Source organism: Solanum dulcamara, chromosome 5 (assembly GCF_947179165.1).
Source record: "Solanum dulcamara chromosome 5, daSolDulc1.2, whole genome shotgun sequence".
NCBI lineage: Eukaryota > Viridiplantae > Streptophyta > Magnoliopsida > Solanales > Solanaceae > Solanum > Solanum dulcamara.
Window position 1 is genome coordinate 48,987,830 of NC_077241.1, and position 21,473 is coordinate 49,009,302.

Here is a 21,473-nt window from a genome sequence, read left to right on the forward strand (position 1 = left end):
GTTCTCTTTCATGGCATCGCTTATGAGTTTCATAGTAGAAACCCTAGTAGGATAGGATTTTGGCTTCAAAGCCTGTGTTTTGGAAATTTTATCCTTCCTTTTGCTTGAAACATATACTATTCTTCTCTTACACCCCAGGATAAAGGACTATTCTCCTCATCATCTTCATCATAAGCAATAAATTAGGGTGGAATAGTTCCATGGGTTATAGGCTATCAGAAATTGCTTCTTAGCACTATATGGGAAGAGAATTTCTCTATTCATCCCCCTCGACTTCAATTACAAACTCTTACTTCTGGGTCTACCTTGGACTAATTCCTTAACAGGCAAGAAATTCCTACAAACTAGACAGAAAGTCAGTTTCCACTTACTATCAAAGCGTTGTAACACCTCTACTATTTTTGGAGTAAGGAGTTTTAGTCTTTACGAGGGCACCCCTAGACAGATTCAATCCCAAGTATCAAACTTAGGAGGCAATTCATCAAAAGTAAGTATGGGAGTACCTATTCATTTTTTTGAGAGTATAGGAATTGTATTATCCTTCATTACTACAAGACTCTCCACTATAATTCTTCACTTGTAGCTAAGATGTTTGATTATGTGTCATTACTGTCTGGAAGATCTCCTTCAAAATATTGCTCAGAAATAGCAGATAAAGATAGCCCAGGTTTGGATAGGGGTTGTTCAGTCTTAATAGGGGTTTTGGACTGAACTGACCCATTAAGGGAAGATTTTTGTGGTTCATTCAGATCCAGAGTGTGAGAGCACATTAGCGAGGCCTTTTCACTGATTCTGATTGAGGAAAGAACATCAATGACTGGAGTTTCTGTGTATTAAACCTAAGGAATGGTTGAAATGGGGATCGAAAAAAGTGAGTTATCAGAAAAAAAGAGAAAGCAGAGGGGTTCATTTCCTGGAGAGCCTCTGGCATTTCTCTTGTGGGATAGCTTGTTAGAGACATTGTTCTTAAGATTGGAGAGAAAAACTAAGAGACAAAGTTAAGGAGAGAAGTTGCTTTCCTGAAAGAGATGGAGTTTTTGAATATTTGGGAAAGAAGGAAAGAAGGGAGTATATAAGGAAGTATAGGGGTTTGTCAGGTCCCTTGGAAAATTCACAATGTTTGGTTTTTGAATGACGCATAGCAATCACAATGGTTCTTATAGATAGTTTAAATGTTCTGTAAAGAATACTAACCTTTGAGATAGGACCATGTCCCTCTCTTCAAGTTAAAGTGATTTTCCCTGCTCCTCCTGTTCTTCCTTTACTCAAGCTCATTCCTTATGTGTGTATACTTGCATAGATATGAAATTGACTTTACCAAAAAATGCATTACAAATAACAAAGATACCTTATTCCTAATCATAGTCAATAAGGGTTGATTACTTTAGATGAAATCAACTCAGTCAAGCTTCAACATTCCCAACTTCAAATCTGTTCTTTTCAAACTGATCCCTGTTTAAAGCCTTGGTAAAGATGACAACAATTTGATCTTCAATTTTGCAAAATTTTATAGTAATATTTCCTTTTTCAACATTCTCTATCAAAAACTAATATCTAATATCAATATGTTTAGTCCTTTAGTATTGTACTGGATTCTTTGTCATGTTCAGTTCACTAGTATTATCACACATAAGAGTGATTGTGTAAGTAACTACTATAAAATCTCTAGTTGTTGTTTAATCCATAACAATTGTGCACAACATGATGTTGCTTCCACTTACTCTGCCTCAGCAGTTGAAAGAGCAACTGAATTCTACTTTTTAGTACCCCAAGAAATGAGTTAGGAACCTAAGAAATAAGCCATTCCATAAGTATTCTTTCTATCAACCTGATACCCTGCATAATCTATATCAGCATATCCCACCAAGTCAAAAGAATCACCTAAAGGATAGAACAGGACTAGGTCCCATGTTTCTTCAGTATCTCATGATCCTTTTAGCAGCTTTCAAATGTGATTCCTTAGGAAAAGCCTAAAATCTAGCACACATTCCAATACTAAACACAATATCAGGTCTTCTAGCAGTTAAATATAACAGTGAACTAATGATACATCAATGCATGGTTTCATTTACTATAGGATCATGTCTATATGTATCCAAATTTGAATTTATGCCCAGGGGAGTTTCAATAGGCTTTACATCCATTAAATGAAACTTCTTAAGTAGCTCTTTGATATACTTTTTCTTGAAAAATAGAAGTACCATTTGGAGTCTATTTGATTTGTAATCCCAAGAAGAAACTCAATTCTCCCATCATACTCATTTCAAATTAACCCCCCATTAATATAGCAAACTCCTCACATAAAGCTTCTAAAATTGCTCCAAAAATAATTTCATCAACATAAACTTGAATAATGAGCAGCTCTTTGCCTCTTGATTTCAAGAAGACGGTATTATCAATTTTTCCACTTTTAAACCCATTTTCCAGAAGAAATTTAGACAATCTTTCATACCAAGCTCTAGGAGCCTGTTTTAATCCATAAAGAGTTTTGTCCAATTTAAGCACATGATTTGGATAGTCAATATCTTCAAATCTAGGATGTTTCTTTACATAGACTCTTCCTTCAGATAGCCATTTAGAAATGCACTTTTCATATCCATTTGAAATCATTTGAAATCCATGAAAGTTGAAAAGGCAATAAGCTTCCATCCTTGCCATAGGGGCAAAGATCTCATAATAATCAATGCTTTTTCCTTGATTATAGCCCTGCACCACTAGTCTTGATTTATTTCTTGTAATACTACCATGTTTATCCAACTTGTTCCTGAAGATCCACCTAGTCCTTATTATAGTTCTGTCAGAAGGCCTAGGGACCAGGTGTCATACTCTACTTCGTTCAAATTGATGCAACTCTTCTTGCATAGAATTCACCTAATCAGAATCTTTCATGGCTTCCTTGATAATTTTAGGCTCAATGCTTGATATAAAAGTTGAGAATGCAACTAGATTTATAGTTTTGGACCTAGTTTGCATTTCAAAATTCAAAGGAGAAATAAGGTTATCAAGCGGGTGAGAAGACCTGTGTTTCAACCTTGATCGAGTTGTCAAGGATTAAGGTTGATCTACTTCTTCCATTTCATTCTCAGAACCTTTCTTCTTAGGGTGAACAATATTCTCTAGTTCAGTATTGTCAAACAGACCAAGTCCCTCTTCAGGTTCAACATCTTTATTGACTTCTTCAACTGATTCTGATTCAACAATGTCTAGGTCTTGAGTTCTTTCAGCTTGTGTTTCATTCATACTATCTCTTTGAATCTAAAGTAGTTCTTCCAGCTCATCATCATCCTTGTTCTTTAGATATTTGATATCACCAGTTTTATCAAAGATTACATGAACACTTTCTTCAATGCACGATATACCTTATTGTAAACTCTGGAAGCTTCACTTGAAGAGGAGTATCCCACTAACACTCCTTTATCACTTCTAGGATCAAATTTTTCAAGATCATTTTTCCCATAGTTTAGAACAAAACATTTAAATCCAAAATTCCTTAAATAAATCAATTTAGGTTTTCTATTATTGAGAAGCTCATATGGGGTTTTGTTTAGAATAGACCTGATCAAACACCTATTAGTCATATAACAAGCCGTGTTAACTGCTTCAGCTTAGAAACTCTTTGAAAGATTTTAATCAATAAGCATAGTTCTGGAAATATAAACCAGAGTTCTACTCTTCCTTTCATCAACAACATTCTGTTGAGGTGTTCTTGGAGCTGAAAAGTTATGATAAATGTAATTTTAAGAACAAAAGTTATCAAGCTCGGCATTTTCAAACTCAGTCCCATGATCAGACCTGATCCCTGCAATTTTGCAGTTCAGCTTCGTCTGAATAATTTTGGCTAATATCATCAACACATCATATGTTTTATCTTTGGACCTTAAAAACATAGTCCACGTATACCTTGACAAATCATCCACAATTACAAGTATATACTTCTCTCCACCTCTACTTTGAATCTCACAGTACTGCACAAATCATTGTGAATCAGCTCAAGAGGTCATATTATACTCACTTGCAATTTTTATTTGAAGGATGAGCTAGTCTGCTTTCCTTTGACACATGCATTGCAAACATTGTCATCAGTGAAGTTGAACTTTGATAATACAGGGAGAAGGTCCTTAGATTCAAGTTTTTTTAATAGTGAAGAGCTCACATGACCAAGTTTCCTATGCCATAAGTTAGCAGTTTCACTTTGGGCACTAACACAAGTAAGATCATCTACTTGGGTATATCCAGGTCAGCAACATACATGTTCTTTCACCTTCTTGGAGTTGAGATTACTTTTTTTGAAATCATATTTGTAACAATGCATATTTCTGATAAAAATCTGACCTCATTACTTTATCACATATTTGTGAAACACTAAAAAGACTATACTTCAATCCATTCACATAGTATACATCCTCAATGAAGTGCTTAAGAGATTTTCCAATTCTCCCAATTCCCAGAATGTACGCCTTCTTGTCATTTCCAAAAGAGACACATCTACCTTGAAGTGCCTTGAGTGAGAGAAAGTTTTTAAGTCATATGCTTCGAGCATCTACTGTTCATAAACCAGCATTGACTACTACTTCCTCCACTCCCCTGCAATAAAGATTATATTTTAGATTTGGGAACCAATTTCAATCTGAGTCCCCAGTAAGCAGATAGAAGCATAATAAGAGAATTTTTAGTCTAGTATTGCAAGTTAATTTTTCTCATTCTATGAAAAGAACTAGAACTAGGACCAAGTTCGTTGTTCAGTCTGACTTTCTGTTTGGAAAAGTGTGAGAAACTTTCTTCAGTTCTTTTCCAAGTAAGTTTGAGAACCAGCTGGAACTTGGATTGCTGACTAATCTAATATCCTATCAAAGAAGATGAACTTGAGACATTCTTTCTTAAGATGACCATTGTGGCCATAATGAATACATAAAAGATTGTCATAACTAACAATATTTGCTGTGAGGGTTGTAAGGAGGACTTATTTTCAAGCTTTCTAAACCCTTCCGAACATTGTGAACCTGATTAGTGAGATTTGCTGGCAATTTTGAAGAAGCGTTCCATTTGATTGATCTGTTCAGTTCTTATTTGAAATGGGTCAGGTCCTTTTCTAACTGATCATTTCTTTCCAAAGCCATAGCTAGCTTCATTTTAGTTGTATTCAAGCAAGTTTTAAGCTTGAGTTGTAAACTGCTAGTTTCACCTTTTGTTTTAACACAGCTCTTACTCAACTTCTTTAATTGTTCTTTAAGTTCCAGACTTTAAGCTTCTAGAACCATCATTTGTTCTTCCATTTCTGACATATGAGAAACCAGGGCCACTTTTTCATCTTGAAAAATATCTATATTGTTATTCATCAAATCATTTTCAGTGGTCAACTCAGTAATTGGGACAATCAAAATAGCTGCTAGAGTCCTCTACCTTTTAATAGAATAAACATGCAAATTATGTTTAAAGTGAGAAAGAGTTACCTCTTCTTCATCTTGTTCATCATCAGATTTTTCCATAAAAGTAAACATTGCATCAAACACATCTTCATCATCTTTTATTGCTAGCATGGAGGCATCTTCAAGGTGTTCAGAATCTTTTGAATCACTTGAGAAGTTACCCCAAATATCAAAATCTCTCTTCACCACATAGTTTGCAACAACTTTTCTTCTTTTCTTATCTAGGACATGGTCCCTATTTTTGTATCTGTCACTTCCGACTTTGACATAATCTTTGTAGTCTATCTTGTGCATAGGGCAATCTCTAATGAAATGTCCTAGTTTTCCACACTTGTTACATAAATCTGTGGCATTAACAACTCTTTGATGTTACCCTTTTTCATGAAACCCCTATGCTTTCTCACAATTTTCTTAAATCTTTGAGTGAGATAAGCCATGTAACATTCCTCAAAATGCTCATAAGAGCCTTAAGAATGCCTTGAGAATAGGTCGCTTGCGTAATGCATTATCCTTATTCTTTTTGGCAAATATGAGTTTGGAATGTCGATCGGGGGGTCAAAACTGTAGGAAAATGGTTTCAATAGATTTTTAGGACTCCTGTATCAAAAGATGAATTTTGTCAAAAATTGCACAAAACAGTGAGATGCGCGGCAGATCCGCATCAACCATTTGTTCCCGTTTAGTGTTATTTTTCCCTAGTAAAAATCTGGCCAAAATTTCATTCGCTAAAAAATGACCTATTCGGGAGCAGCTCTACGTCGCAGACCTGAGAGATGTTTTTCTTCTGAATTCAGTTTTTAAGTAAGGGCAGTTTAGACTTTTTTCTAGTTGTTAGTTAATAAATTTGGACATTTTTAGGGACTAATTCTACTCTATAAACTACCTTAAATCCTTAATTCCATTTATTTTTCTATAATTCACCTACTCAAATATTTCTCTCTCTACAAGAGCTCTCAAGGACTCCATTGAAGAATTCCAAGAAATTCACTCAATCTCTCCATCAAAACTCTCAAATTCTCCAAATTCTTTGGTTTTCTCACTCAAGGATGGGGGATTGATTCATGGGCTCTTTTCACCCATGAAATCCCAAAGACACCTCAAGTTTTCATTAAATTTTCAATTGATTATGAACCCTAGTTTTGATGAATTGTATTGGGCTAGTTTGATTTTATTTTTAAATGTTATCAATGATATTTATATGATGTTCTCATATGAATCACGTGATTTCAAGTTGAATTATAGAAGCTCATGCATAAAGCTATGACTATGAAGTTAAGATGAGTTTATGAGTTGATCATAAGTTAAATGATTTTCAATAAAAGTTTTATATGATATAAAGTTGAGATTTATGATTCTAAAGTTAGAGTTATGATGGTGACCAGAGTTAAGATCAACAGATATTTTAAAGATAGTGCTAAGGACAATTCTCACTGAAGTTATGGATTCTTATGAATCACTAAGTAGATAAGCTATTCCTAATATATTTTAAAGATAGATTTATAGGTAGTTACTATCTTTCCCTTCTATGTTATGATCATATTTATGAGTTTCTGTTGGGATATTGACTAAGAACTGAGGGATTCTAGGTGGGGTTCGGTCCGGTAACGCATTTAGTTACCCAAGAGAATCCTAGTAGCAACCTAAAGTCCCAAAGTATGTTGCCTATGTAGGTTGCCTTCATGGCCTAGATAGTGGATCCATATATAGAACAGTTGAGTTGAGTTGAGTTATGTTTGGAGTATGCCATGGCAAGTAGCCTCCCCTTTTTCGATGCAAGAGTCATCGGATTCCATGTAATAGTTCGCATGGTCTTAGTTGTTGGTTAATAGTCCTATCCACACAAGCTGGAGTTAAGTTATGAGTTTATGATAAAGCTTTACTTATGTTCATTAAGATTGGTCATGCATCTTATGACATATTGATTACATTCTTTTAGTTGTTCATGAATACCTCACTTACTTAGTACATTCAAATGTACTAATACATATTTTGCCTACATTATCTCATAATGTAGGGACGGACGACACTTGCAATCATCCTATTCGTGGATAGCGTTTACCCTAGATTCTCAAGAAGTTTGTGAGTCTTCATTCTATCAAGGAAATGACTTTTATTCATGTTGCTATGGTTTTGAATTTCGTCTTTTTTGGGTGATCTAGGAGGTTTTCCTAAGCCCCAATCAAATATTTGACTAGAGGCATGTTTAGAAGATATTATGGTGTAGTCCGATTGGACATTTATAGAGTTGATCTCTCTTAGTCTCATTTCCTTGTGATGATTACTTCCTTTTATATTTATTGTGCTCTTTATCTTATGTATGTTATGTATAATAATATGGCTTATGTTTGGGATCCCTCGCATCCTGATCACCATGTTATGACTAGGCCCTAGATCGGGTCGTGACAAGCCATAGCTTCATCTTCTTCAGGGATTTCATTTTGAGTCACTTTTAGAGCCAGTGACGTCCTTCTTGATTTCCTTCTTTGAGGGATCTTGATTTCTGTTCATCTCATGAGCTTGAAGGTTTTCAATAACAACATCCATGGTAATAACTTTCAAGTCCTTAGCTTCAGTATTGGCATCAACCTTGCTTGCCCATGATTTTGGTAAAACCCTTAGAATCTTCCAAATCGTTTTGCTTGTATTGATAGGCTCACCCATGGATTTGAGTTCATTAGTGATGGATGAGAACCTAGTGTACATATCATGTATTGATTCTCCTTCCTTCATAGTGAAATTTTTGTACTAGGTAGTGAGCATGTCCATCTTTGATCCCTTCACTTGCTCAGTCCCTTCAAGAGAAGCTTTGAAATAAATCCAGATTTTTTTAGCAGATTCACATGCAAAGATTTTATTATATTCCTCGGTTCCTATTCCACAAACCAGTAGCTTCTTTACCTTATATCTCTTCTCGATTTTCTTCCTATCAACTTCAGTGTACTGTAGTCTGGTCTTTGGAATGATCCTTGTGATTTCTCTTTCTTTTAGCTAAGTAGTAGGAATGAAAGGACCATCCAGCACTATATCCTATAGTTCACTATCTTTAGCCATAATATAATCATGCATTCAAGTCTTCCACCGACTGTAGAACTGGCAATTGAAATAAGGTGGCCTAGTTGATGATTGTCCTTTCTCTAGGTTAACTGGAGCAGTCATTCTTCCACACGATTCTCTCTTGGTGTTAACAAAAATAAAGATTCCAGGCTCTGATACCAATTGATAGAATATATGTGTCCACTACATTTCAGGGACTAGGTCCCTTATCAGAATAACAATAGCGGAAAAGTAAATAACAGGAAGTAAAATCAACACAATATTTTACGTCGGAACCTCCTTGCTCAAAGGAGGAAAAAAACATAACCTTTCTCACAAGATTTCACCAAACAAATCCACTAACCAAAGAGCCAAGATTTAGGTTACAACCTCGTGCAATCTAGGAATTGAACTCTCAATCCCTTCCCCATCAATGTAACACCCATGTTACATATATATTCAAAGTAATAACTCTATTTCCTACTAAATCGACAAACCCTAGTCGAATTAGACTTCAAGATGCCTTCATATCTAACCCTAGCTATATTGACACAGATTAAGAGAAGACTTAACTTGATTTCTTTATGGATTAGGAATAGATCTACAATAATGGACATAGAAACAAAGACTCTAAAAACAACTAAGAATTGTGACAGGTCTATCAGGTCCTTATTGTTCTTCGAAAAGATATTTCAAGAGAATGAAACTTTTGTTGTGTATAACAATCAGATGCAAAAACTATTTTATGTTGTTGAAGAAGACACTTATATATGTGATTAACACAATTGTTGGAGTCATGCTATTAGTTGGAAGCCTGTCACCCTGCAAAATGACTCGCACCATCTCACTAATAATCGGTAGTTTTGACAGGGTGTACATTGTACTTTTTGTCGGCTGTCTCTTTTAGGTCATTCAAACTCTCACATGGGATCAGGTCTCTTACCAATTCCCAGGGTTTGTTAAATCATCAAAACTACATAAAACATTCTTGCTCTCGCCTAATTTTGAAGGCCAAACTACATCAAACTAATTTTCCCTTTATAAGATAAAATTCTTTTAGTTCTACTCGAGTGGATTCCAACACATTGTAAAAATTTCCATATAATTACGTTGTTCATTAAGTAGTAGCAACCGCATCCTTAGATGCCTACAAGTTGTCATTACCATATTGGATCCTTTTAATTGAAAAACATTACCACATAGTTGCATCCTAATCATAGCCTGTCCCAAACTCGTATTACCATGCTCAGCAACCCTTACCATCATCATGAATTTCACCTTATCATCGACGTGATACCTCAAACTCGTTATACAGTTTAATCCCATGAATTAACCAATTTCCATTTGTGCTTTATCGTTAGTACACTCACTTGCCTTCACATAGGTATAATTATTGGAACTTTCTTTACTCATAAGCTTATCATTTCAATATTAGTCCATTCATTCTGGTTTATAATGAAGTTCTCAGTCCCCAATTAGATACCTGCAATACACTTTATACTTAAACACACTAATTCCATACAATGATCCACTTTTATAATGTTCCTTATAAACAATGCTAAACTTAAATGTACATTGTAGAAACCAGTTGGTTTCTCAAATGTAAATGTAAATCATCCTCATTAGCCGAATAGGTAAAACAACTGATAGTTCCTTCAGTGATTGTGCATCATGCTCGATAACCGACATCTCTATTTTCATATATTAATAGTACTACATCGTGAAAGCCCTGTAGATCCACCACTAGAACACATCATAACCACTGGGAAGATCATACCCAGATACTCTACACCATCCTACCTATTACATAACTGCCATATATTACCAAAATCTTTCAGTCTCTATTCAAAAGCAATATGCACCCTTTCATAGGACAGGTCGATAGCAGAAGTAATATAGCCCATAAACCTAACCAAGTAAACAAAGGTACCATAGTAGTAGATGGATTATAACCCTTCCTAAAGTACACCCACTCTATAAAACTACCGTAGAAATTCTAATCTCGGTTGGCGCAATATCATCCTCATCATATACTATGCAATCCATTATTTTGTGACGAACTTCACAAATTGTAGTCTCCAAAATTATAGTGCTCACAACATAATAATTCTCCTAATTATACTATTCTCAATTTTTTAGCCACTTCAAACACTTGGTAGTACACATAAGCACCATTCTCGATGTTAAACCACTAACCAGAAAGATAAGGAGTTCATATGATCCTCCAGACCATTGTTCCTTTTTCCATACAATATCCTCATAATGCGCCATCGAACCACAACCTTACATATTCTTCACAAATATTAGAGCATTCCAAGTATTCCCACACATCCCTTTCATAAGTCTAGCACTTTTTCCTCAATTCCAGATCTAACACTAAAATCATGTGATAACATCCAATTGCATGCATGCAGAACCAAGCTCGAGTTATCACCATAAGTGAGAGAATAGAGTGAGGCAATAAAAATTAGATCAGAATATCAGAACAAGGACATACGATAGAAAATCAAAATGTGAAGATTTTTCCTAGAAGACATCATAACCTCTCGAAGATAAGTAACGGGCATCTCCGTACAGATCCTCGAGACTCTATTAGACTTGGCTTGTACATACGTGAGACCTAAGAACCCGAGGCTCTCACACCATTTTTGTCACAATACAAAACTGGGTGTGATGGCACATGTCCTTTTCAACTAGAACAAGTCAGCCTAACCCAACAAATATGGATAATAAAAAAGAAGTTACTAAACAAAACTTCTATGCAAATGCGAAAGACTTAAATAAAATCAACTAACCCCCAAAATCTAGTCGTCACGTGTACAAACCTATAGTAAAATGGAAGTGAAAGATAAATACAAATCTCAATATGTATTTGTTTCTCAAATAGAATAAAGCATAAGTAAAGGGACAATAGAGATCACCAAATGTTAATCATCCACCTCTCAAAGTCTCCTTGAAGCTTCACATGAATAGAAAAGAAATCAAACTCATGATCTGGGCTCAGTTTGTCATGACCCAAGCTAGAGCTTAGGTGTGACACAGAAATCAGAATCCTAAGGGACCCCAACCAAGTCTCTTAGTATATTATTCTTGTGCATACATAAGGTAAATAAAGCAATAAAAAAAGATATAGAAATAGAAATAAAGTCTCAACTCAAAGTAAAAGATGACATAGATTCCATAATGTCCAAGATGCCTTTAGTAACTAGATGGGGGAATAAGAAAAGAATAGCTTACCCATGAAAACATAAGAGAAATGAAATAGACAACAATTCAATGAAAATAACATGTCTTTCCCCTCCAAGGATTAGGACTCACCACAAGTGTTTGTCGAAGCTCAACTCTACTCATAAATAAGAGGTGTGCAATGATCGTCCATCCCTACATTTTGATACAATATAGGAAAATGTAAAGTATGCATTAGTATATGGACTACACTAAGTATGTGAGAAATATGCATGAATAATAAACATAGGATATAATCAATATGAATCATGAGATGCATAACAAATATTTTAAAACATGAGTAAAACTATGAAAACCTTAAAACATCATAATCATTGATCAATGCATTAAAAACATCATCATGAGAACTTTATACCTTTTTTTCTTTTACCTTGATGTGGGATAGGACCTTTAACCGACATATAAGACTATGCGAGTTGTAATATGGAATCCGATGATCTACACATCGACAAGAAGAAGACTACCTTGCCAGAGTAGACTTTATGATGGTACTTTCTCTAACTTTATGCTATATGTGGATCCTCTAACTATGCCATATTTGCACTTTAAACCTGTGTGGGAAATGTAGTTTGGGATTAACGGTTGCTACTATGGTTCTCTTAGGTAGTTACTTGGCTACCAGACCGAACCCCACCTTAAAATCCTCTCAGTGCTTAGTCATCATTCCAACGGAAACATGATCATTAACATCATTAGAAAAGGTTATAATAGATTCCAATCCAACTTTATAAAATAACATAAGAGTAGCTCATCTATCATCTTCATCATGAGTATGTGAGAAAATTTCATCATATCCTTTATACTTCTTTAACATAATTCTGGAAGAATTATCCTTATTGTAATATAACTTCTTCGCTTAAAGTATCATTGAAACATCATTCAAATCTTTCATGAGTCATTCATAAACCTTGGTAAGCATTCATAAATCATTCATTAAAATAACTTGAAAATCATGATCATAATTCACTGAAAATATACTTGAAACTAGCATATAACATAGGTCCTTGAAATCATGTAGCGTGATGTGAATTATGCTATTAGGCTAATAGCAATGAAATATATAATTAATAAGACACAATGCAAAATATGAAATTAGGGCTTTTATAAGAAGAAATCATAAGAGACTATTGAGAGAAAACTTGGGATTCCATGGTTGAAAGGGACCAAGGAAGAATTCTCACATACCTTGATCTTAGAAGCCCTAACTTTGCTCATTGATTGGAAATGCGACTTGAATTCTCTTGAGAATAGATTGAGGAAGAAGAAGAATCTTGAGAGAACACTTTAGAGAGAAGACTTTGATCTTTGAGTGTTTAGGTGAGAATGAGAGGGTTAGAAAGGCTTAGGGTACTTAATAGGTTAGAATAAACCCCCAAAACTTCGTCCACATTCATTAATAAAAACATTGAAAAAGACCAAAATACCCTTAACTTAAACTAAAAATTCACCTAAATGGAGGACCCACCATAATCCGTGAAGCCTAATCCGGGCCGTGGTGTGGTGGTGTTTGTGGTCCTAAGGGTGAGTTGGACTTAGGAAAGTTCGACCACCACGGCTCGTGGTTCTCACCACGGACTGTGGTCCCTCTCATGAACCTTTCCCCTGATTCTCCAAGTTATAAGGCTTCACCACTATACCCAATACATCCCGTATGCATGTTCATGGATCATGAACTGGGCCTATAGAGGGAATCTTCTGCAAAAGCTTCAACTTTCAGGAAAACACCCTTTAAACTTCATTTTCCGACTCTTCCAACTTTTGAGGTCTTACAATATCTCTCCCTTAGGAACAAATATTCATAAATGAGAATCAAGCTAGCATGAATGGAATAGAAAGGAGAAAGCTCAACATGAATGCAAAACATCTCGAAAATGCATAAAATATGGAATACTCAATTTCAAGCTAAACCATGACTTTAAAATAACTCATTTCCTAAGCATGAATGCATATGAAAACATTAGAATGACTGAAACACATGGTTTGGGTTGAGTGAATCATAAAGAAACTCAATACCTTAACTAGGAACGAAAGGAAAGAGATGAGGATATCATGACATTATATAGGCTTTAGCTTCCCATGTAGCACCCACAACCTCTTGATTCCTCCACAACACTAAAACTGAAGCTACTTTCTTGTTTCTCAACTTTCGAACATGTCGGTCTAGGATCTCAATCAAAACCTCATCATATGAAAGACTCTCCTTCACATCAATGTTTTCCAAGGGCACAATAGAGCTAGGATCACAAATAAACTTCCTCAATAAGAACACATGGAATACCAGATGCACTGATGTTAAATCAGAAGGAAAATCAAATTCATACTCCACCTTACCAATCCACCTCAAAATCTAATATGGACCTACATAGAGGGGACTTAGCTTTTCTTTCTTGCCAAAATGCATCATACCCTTCATGGGTGAGATTTTTAAATAAACCCAATCATTGACCTCAAATTCAAGTTCCCTTTTTCTTACATCCAAATAGGACTTTTGTCGACTCTGGGTTGTCTTCAATCTTTCTCTAATAAATCTCACCTTCTCCATATCCTCATGCACCAACTTAGTTGCTATTAAGGCAACTTCACCCACATTGAACCAACCAATAGGAAACCTACTACTCCTAGCATATAAAGCCTTAAATGGAACCATATGAATGCTGGAATGATACTTGTTATTGTAGGCAAACTCTACTAATGGCAAATGATCATCCCAATTATCCTCAAAATCAATGACACAGGCTCTCAATATGTCCCTTAAGTTCTGAATAGTGCACTCGGCCTGACCGTTCGTCTGAGGGTGAAAAGTTGTACTAAGCTTCACTTGAGTACCAAGACCCTTTTGGAAAGACCTCTAAGACTAGATGTAAACTAAGTACCTCGATGTGAAATGATAGACAATGGGACACCATGAAGCTTGACCAACTCTCGGATATGCAATCTAGCTTAGTCCTCAATTGAATAGGAAGTCTTAACATGAAGAAAATGAGCCATCTTAGCCATTCGGTCTACAACCACCCAAATTGAATCATGTTGCCTACAAGTATGAGGCAAACCTGTAATGAAGTCCATATTCAAGGCTTCCAACTTCCAAGTAGGAATCTCAATATCTTGAGCCAAACCTCTTGGGTTTTGATGCTCAACCTTCACTTGTTGACAGTTAAGACACGTAGCGACAAACATCACAATATCCCCCTTCATGTAATTCCACCAATACATTTCCTTTAAATAATAATACATCTTTGTGGAACTCGGATGAATAGAATACCAAGAACTATGAGACTTGAACAATATCATTTCCCTCAAGCCATGAACATCAAGAACACATAATCGGCTTGATATCTCAAAACACCATCTCCTCTTTGGGAGAAAGCCTTAATGTCTTTTTTGGCAACTGCTTTCTTCAATTTAACCCTAGTAGAATCATTGTCTTTCTTGGCCTTAACATCTGCCACAAGAGACGATTCTAAACTATTTTGAACAATAACACCACCTTTCTCGGAATCAACCAAATGAACACCCAAATGGGCTAATCTATGAACATACCAAACTAACTCTTTCTTCTCATCCTCAACATGGTCAACACTATTCATGGACAAATTGCTAAAAGCATTGGCAAACACATTCGATTTTCTTGTATGATATAACATACTCTTTTCATAATTGTTCAATAATTCAAGTCATCACACTTGTCAAAGATTTAAATCCTTTAGAGTGAACACATATTGAAAGCTCTTGTGATTGGTGAATACATCCATATGGACACCATACAAATAGTGTCTCCATAACTTTAATAAAAATACCACAACCGCTAACTCTAAGTCATTGATTGGGTAGTTCTTTTCATGAACCTTGAGTTTCCTAGAAGCATAGGCTATCACCATACCATTTTGCATTAGAACACAACCAAGACAAACTAGTGAAGCATCATAATAAACAACAAACCCATCAAAACCTTCCGACAAAGTCAACACTAGAGCAAAAGTAAGTCTATCCTTTAACTCCTAAAAACTCTTCTCACATGTCTCGGACCATTAGAATTTTACCTACTTTTGATTCAAAGAAATCAAGGGCGATGCAATAGAAGATAACCTTCCACAAACCATCTATAATAACTTGTTAAGCCCAAGAAAATCTGAATATCGAAAGGAGACAACGGTCTAGGCCAATTCTTAACCACTTCTATCTTTCTAGGATCAACCATGATACCTTTACCGGAGATAATATGGCCAAGAAAAGTAACTAACCTTAACCAAAATTCACACTTGCTAAACCTATCAAACAATTAGCGGTCCTTGAGAATTTGCAAGACAATTCTCAAATGATCGGTATGCTCTTTCTCATTCTGAGAATAGATCAAAATATCATTGATGAACACAATTATGAACATATCCAAATATTTCTTGAACACCTTGCTCATCAAAACCATAAAAGTATCAAGAGCATGTGTTAGTCCAAAAGACATAACCAAAAATTCAAAGTGATCATACCGAGTTCTAAAAGTTGTCTTGGGAATGTCACATTCTCCTACTCGTAGTTGATAATAACCCGATCGAAGATCAATCTTTGAAAAGTAGCTTGCTCCTTGAAGTTGATCGAACAAGCTCTTAATTCTTAGAATGTGATACTTATTCTAATTATGACCTTATTCAATTTTCGATAATCAATACACATACAATGAGAACCATACTTCTTTCTCACAAAGAGAACCAGAAAATCCCATGGAGAGATACTCGATCTAATGAAATCCTTATACAATAAATCCTTCAACTATTCTTTTAACTCGTTCAACTCTGCCAGGGCCAATCGATAAGGAGGAATAGAGATAGGTTAGGTATCATGGGAGAATATCAATACCAAAGTCTATTTTCCTTTTGGTAGAAATAACTAAGAGGTCATCGAGAAAAATATCCAGAAACTCATTAACAACTAATATTGACTCAAGAGTAAGAGCTTTAAAATTTGTATCCTAACTCGGACTAGACGATAAATGCAACCTTTGGAAATTATTTTCTAAGCTTTAAGGCATGAGATGAATTGACCCTTAAACACGGAATTACTATCTTTTTATTATAAGATTGGCTCATTTGGAAACTAAAACTTGACCACACGGGTTCTACAACATATAGAAGCATATCCATACCGAAAATAACATCAAAATCAGTCATATCAAGCTCTACAAGATTAATTGAGGTGATTTTATGGAAAATTGAAACTGGGCAATTTCGATAGACTCTCTTAGCCACAACTGAATCACCAATAGGAGTATAGACCAAAAAGGCTCTAACAAGATCTCAGGGCTAATAATGAATCTCAAATCAAACTAAAGAGTAATAAATGATTGAGTAGTGCCCGGATCTAACAATGCAAAAAGATCAAAGTCAAAGACTTTCTCAACATACCGGTCACAACATTAGGTGAATCCTCTAACTCCTGACGAGTCTACTAGGCATCAAATCTGCTTTGACACTGACTGCCACCTGAAGTAGTAGCATACTAATCTAAATGACCAGTACCCTAGTACGAGTCTAGGTTCTAGCCCCAATCCTACACTCCCTCGCATGATGACCCAAATTTCCATATCTATAGCATATATCTTAACCCGCTAAGCATTCTCCCTTGTAGTTTCTTCCACACTTCTTTCATGTAGGGATGTCTTGACCACTCGGAATCCCTCTTTGTACCTTAGAATGAGGCACCTTATCTTTCACAATTTTAGAGATAAAGTGTTTGATGAAACTTGGTCAAAATACTTTTAACGAAACTAAGGACAGCTATCATTCCCGGACTTACCATGAGAGAAATTACCACCATCGGTTCGAGCTCTCTTGACTCCCTTCTAGACCTCTCTTTTAGATTTTCCTCCTCCATATGTTCGGCATGTGTTATAAGTCTCAAAATTTCCATCTCTTTCATAAGCATGGAATTTCTACATTCCTTGACCACCAAGTCAAACACACCCAAAACGAACTTGCTCATCCGAGCCCTTGGATCCACAACCATGAAAGGGACATATTTGGATAACTTAGTGAACTTGAGGGCATACTCTCTTACACTCATGTTACCTTGGCGCAGATTGATGAACTCTTGAACTTTAGCCTCCCTCAACTCCAAAGGAAATAATCGTTCAAGAAAAGCACCCTTGAATTCTTCCCAATCAACAGGACCATCGTCTCTACCTCTTTCCTCTTTATATTGATTATACAACACTTGAGCAACTGTCTTGCCTCAAGCCTAGGTCCTAGACATGATATGACGAATGAGACACGGAGGTACCTCACCCAAGCCTCTTAATATTCATTAAGCTTTTCATAGGCAATGACATTCAATAACAAGTGGAATGTAAGGTAATCGGGACTAAGGGGAAATATTTAAATGAGAACCAATTTAGTCAAACCGTCCTTATACATTTCCAAAAATACTTCTACATCATAGACTTGGTGAGAGCTAAGACATGTTCCTAGATCGCCCTTAAAATAAGTGTCAAAAGTACCAAAAAGGTAACCAGAAGTCTATACACATCATAAGCTAGACAATGTGGGGATATTTTTCCCGAAACATGGGAACTCACCAACAATAGTAGCTTTCAACGAATCCAACTAGCCACGTAAAGGTGAGTGTGGAGCAACGTCAGTTCTTGCATGGTGATATCATATAGGTAAAACAGTATACGTTAGTACTTTGATTGTACTAAGTATGTGAGGAATGCATTGCAATGAAAAGCCTTAAGACATTTATAAGTAAAGTACATAAGTGAGTGTATGCATGAATAATCAAGTAATGAGCATTCAAAACATTCATTTGTTGGAAAATGACTACAACCGACATTTAAGACCATGCTAGCTATTACATAGAATTGAACATCACCCCCTAAGTTGGCATGGGAAAACTACTTATCGGGTAGAACTCTGTCAACTTCATTCCTTTCTTTAACATTTAGGGCTATTTATGGATCCACTAGCCTAAGACTACAAGAGTTCCTATGTTGGTGCCTAGTTAATGAGACAAGGGATTGCTACTAGGATTCCCTTACAGAATCCTACATCAATACCCCATTCAGTGCTAAGTCAATCCCATGAAATAGTTTATTAACATAAGAACATAATTATTTACATAGATTTAGATCATCTAAACATCATTCAGTAGAATAGCTCATTAAAACCTTTCATTTGTTTCACACAAGTGAGAATTTGCCTTTCACGAGTGGAATACATCATTTCATCATTTCTTTATTTCTTCATTTCATAAGACTTCATTTGATTATAGACATTTGATTTCATAAACATTCATTTTGGAGTCAAAGATCTTTCAATTCAAACTTCATTGAAACATAGTGAAACGAGGTGTGTTCTATACAATCAACTTTCATATCATTTAAATCAATGATAGCATGCATGAGGGTAGTGAAAGGAATCAATTAAAATGAGCTTGAGACAACCCACTAATTCACCTTAAAAGTGTTTTTCATGCTTCCACATATGGGCATTTGATAAATCAATCATTTCATGAAATTGAGAGTCAATAAAAGCCAATATAGGTAAATAAAGTTCAAATAGGCAACAATCTATGCATTTGAAATTATGATATTAAAACCCATAAGATTTCACCATTTGAAATTGAACTGCTAAGTTTAGAAAATACTTGGGATCCATGGGTGGAAGAACCCATGAATGAGACTCACATACCTTGGGGAATAAATCCCAATGCAAGCTTGAAAATGAAGGCTTGAAGATCTTGGAATGAAACCCTAGCTTTTCTTGGTGAAGAAGAAGACCTTGAGAGGAGTAGTGAAATATATCATAATTAATTTAACCCAATGCAAGATCATCAAAACCTAGGGGTTAGGAAGAAATCATAAAAAGAGAAATTTAAAATACTTTGGTGCTCGATGGATGAAAGAGGATCCATGGATTAAATTTCCACATATCTTGATGATCCTTTGCTATGAAAATTGAAAAGGAGACTTGAGTTTTTGAAACCCTAGCTTGGTGGACAAGAATACCTTGGGAGAGAAATCCTTGAGATCCTTAGAAAATTTAGTTGAGTTAGAGGGAATGGGAAAATTTTGGACGTTTAGGGTATTTTATAGTTTGTGGGAAAATAGCCCAAAATGATATAGCTTTGGCATAAAAAGAATAGAAAATGTTTAGAATACCCTTGAAAAAATAATTGATGTTAGGTTCTGAAAACGCCCTCTACAGTCTGTATTGCTCCATACAAACCGTATAGGGTATCATGAAAATCAATGGGCAAAATTCAACTTTCTGAAGTGGCCTTCTACAAGATGTAGAAACTTCTACGAAAATAGACCTCCCCTCGTCCTATTCAAATCCAAAAATCTCACTCACTTATCTTACCTTCTACGCGCAATATCTACGATCCATATAACCTTCAATGGATCGTATAAGCCTCTCATCCTACGAAACTCAATTACTCAACTTCTCTGAATCTCCTTCTACGGGAACTCCTACGGACCATAGGCTTATACGATCCATAGATAAGCTCATACAAAGACCTCTGAAACTTTGAAAAATTCCAATTCTTAGGACCCCTTCTACGAGGTCCTTCAATGGACCGTAGGACCTTATACGGTCAGTAGATGGTCTCATATAAATCTTCAGTGACCAAAATTTCCTAAATCTCAAATTCTTCCTTTTCACGACTGGTTTCTACTACTCATACAATCTTCAATGGTCCGTACAAAGGGCCCATGGAATTAGCGCACCAAAAACATTTCTGCAACTTTTGTTCCAACCTTACTTTTCGACTTCTGAGGTGTTACAGGTTTCAACAACATCAACTTAACTTCTTGATTTAATAATCGTGATAATAACAAATTCACTCATAGATATAAATCAAAGACAAAGAGGTGAAATACAATGCAAATTTCATAGAAAATAATGTTTGTATGTCCTATTGATACACACTCGCTACTTTACAGATAGTCGGGGCCCATAGAGGACATATCTATTCATGTACCTACCCGATGCAGGGCACATTCCTCAAAATTATATCATATCATCTCCAGCGTGGGGAACGTTCCTCGAAATTATATCATATCATCCCCAGCATGGAGCATATTCCTCGAAATCATATCATATCATCCCTGGTGTGGGGCACCTCCCTCAAAATTATATTCTTTTTGTCTTTTTCTTTATCATCAAATTCTCATAGTGTCATTCAATATCAGATCATTCAGTACTAATGCAAGTAACAAGATCATATGCATAATAAGAGGAAGGGAAGTTCACATCAATAAACCAACCATACCAATCATGGGCACACCACCAATAAGGAATCATGATAGTCATCCAAGCTATAACACACAATAGTAGTTCAACAAGTGCAATTAACCCCATATATTCAACCCTAGTATTCGGATGATACTCATTAACAAGTTAGACATACGTATATCGTCATCATTCCCTATTATTTCCAATCACAAAAATAATGCATACAAGGTTCAACACACTTTGTAAGAGAGTCAAAAAGGTCTATTTACCTTAAAGTGAAGAAATCAACTCGGGACTTGAGCTTTTCCTTTATGCTCATCCTCTGAATCCATACAATCTATTCAAATATAGAATCCTCATAAGAAAATATGAAAAAGGATATTAATTTTGTTATTTTTTGTAAATATGGTCCAAATTGACCCAAAAAGTCAAATTTGAGAGATAAGGATGATTCTGGAATTTTATAGAAAATAACAAAAGATTTAGGAACTCACAAGAAAAATCATATCAAAAAATAAGTTAGAAATAACCCCCAATTGCC

At 35.5% G+C, this 21,473-nt stretch overlaps 1 long non-coding RNA gene across 1 annotated transcript; it reads right to left on the reverse strand.

The window, feature by feature from the left end:
• Positions 1-1,238: 1,238 nt before the first annotated feature.
• On the reverse strand, positions 1,239-21,270 carry LOC129890286 (uncharacterized). The gene is made up of 3 exons (XR_008766993.1): positions 21,202-21,270; positions 11,778-11,840; positions 1,239-1,291 (listed from the first exon to the last, which is right to left on the reverse strand). It is a non-coding gene; the product is annotated as an uncharacterized LOC129890286 (long non-coding RNA).
• Between the last annotated feature and the right edge of the window lie 203 nt (positions 21,271-21,473).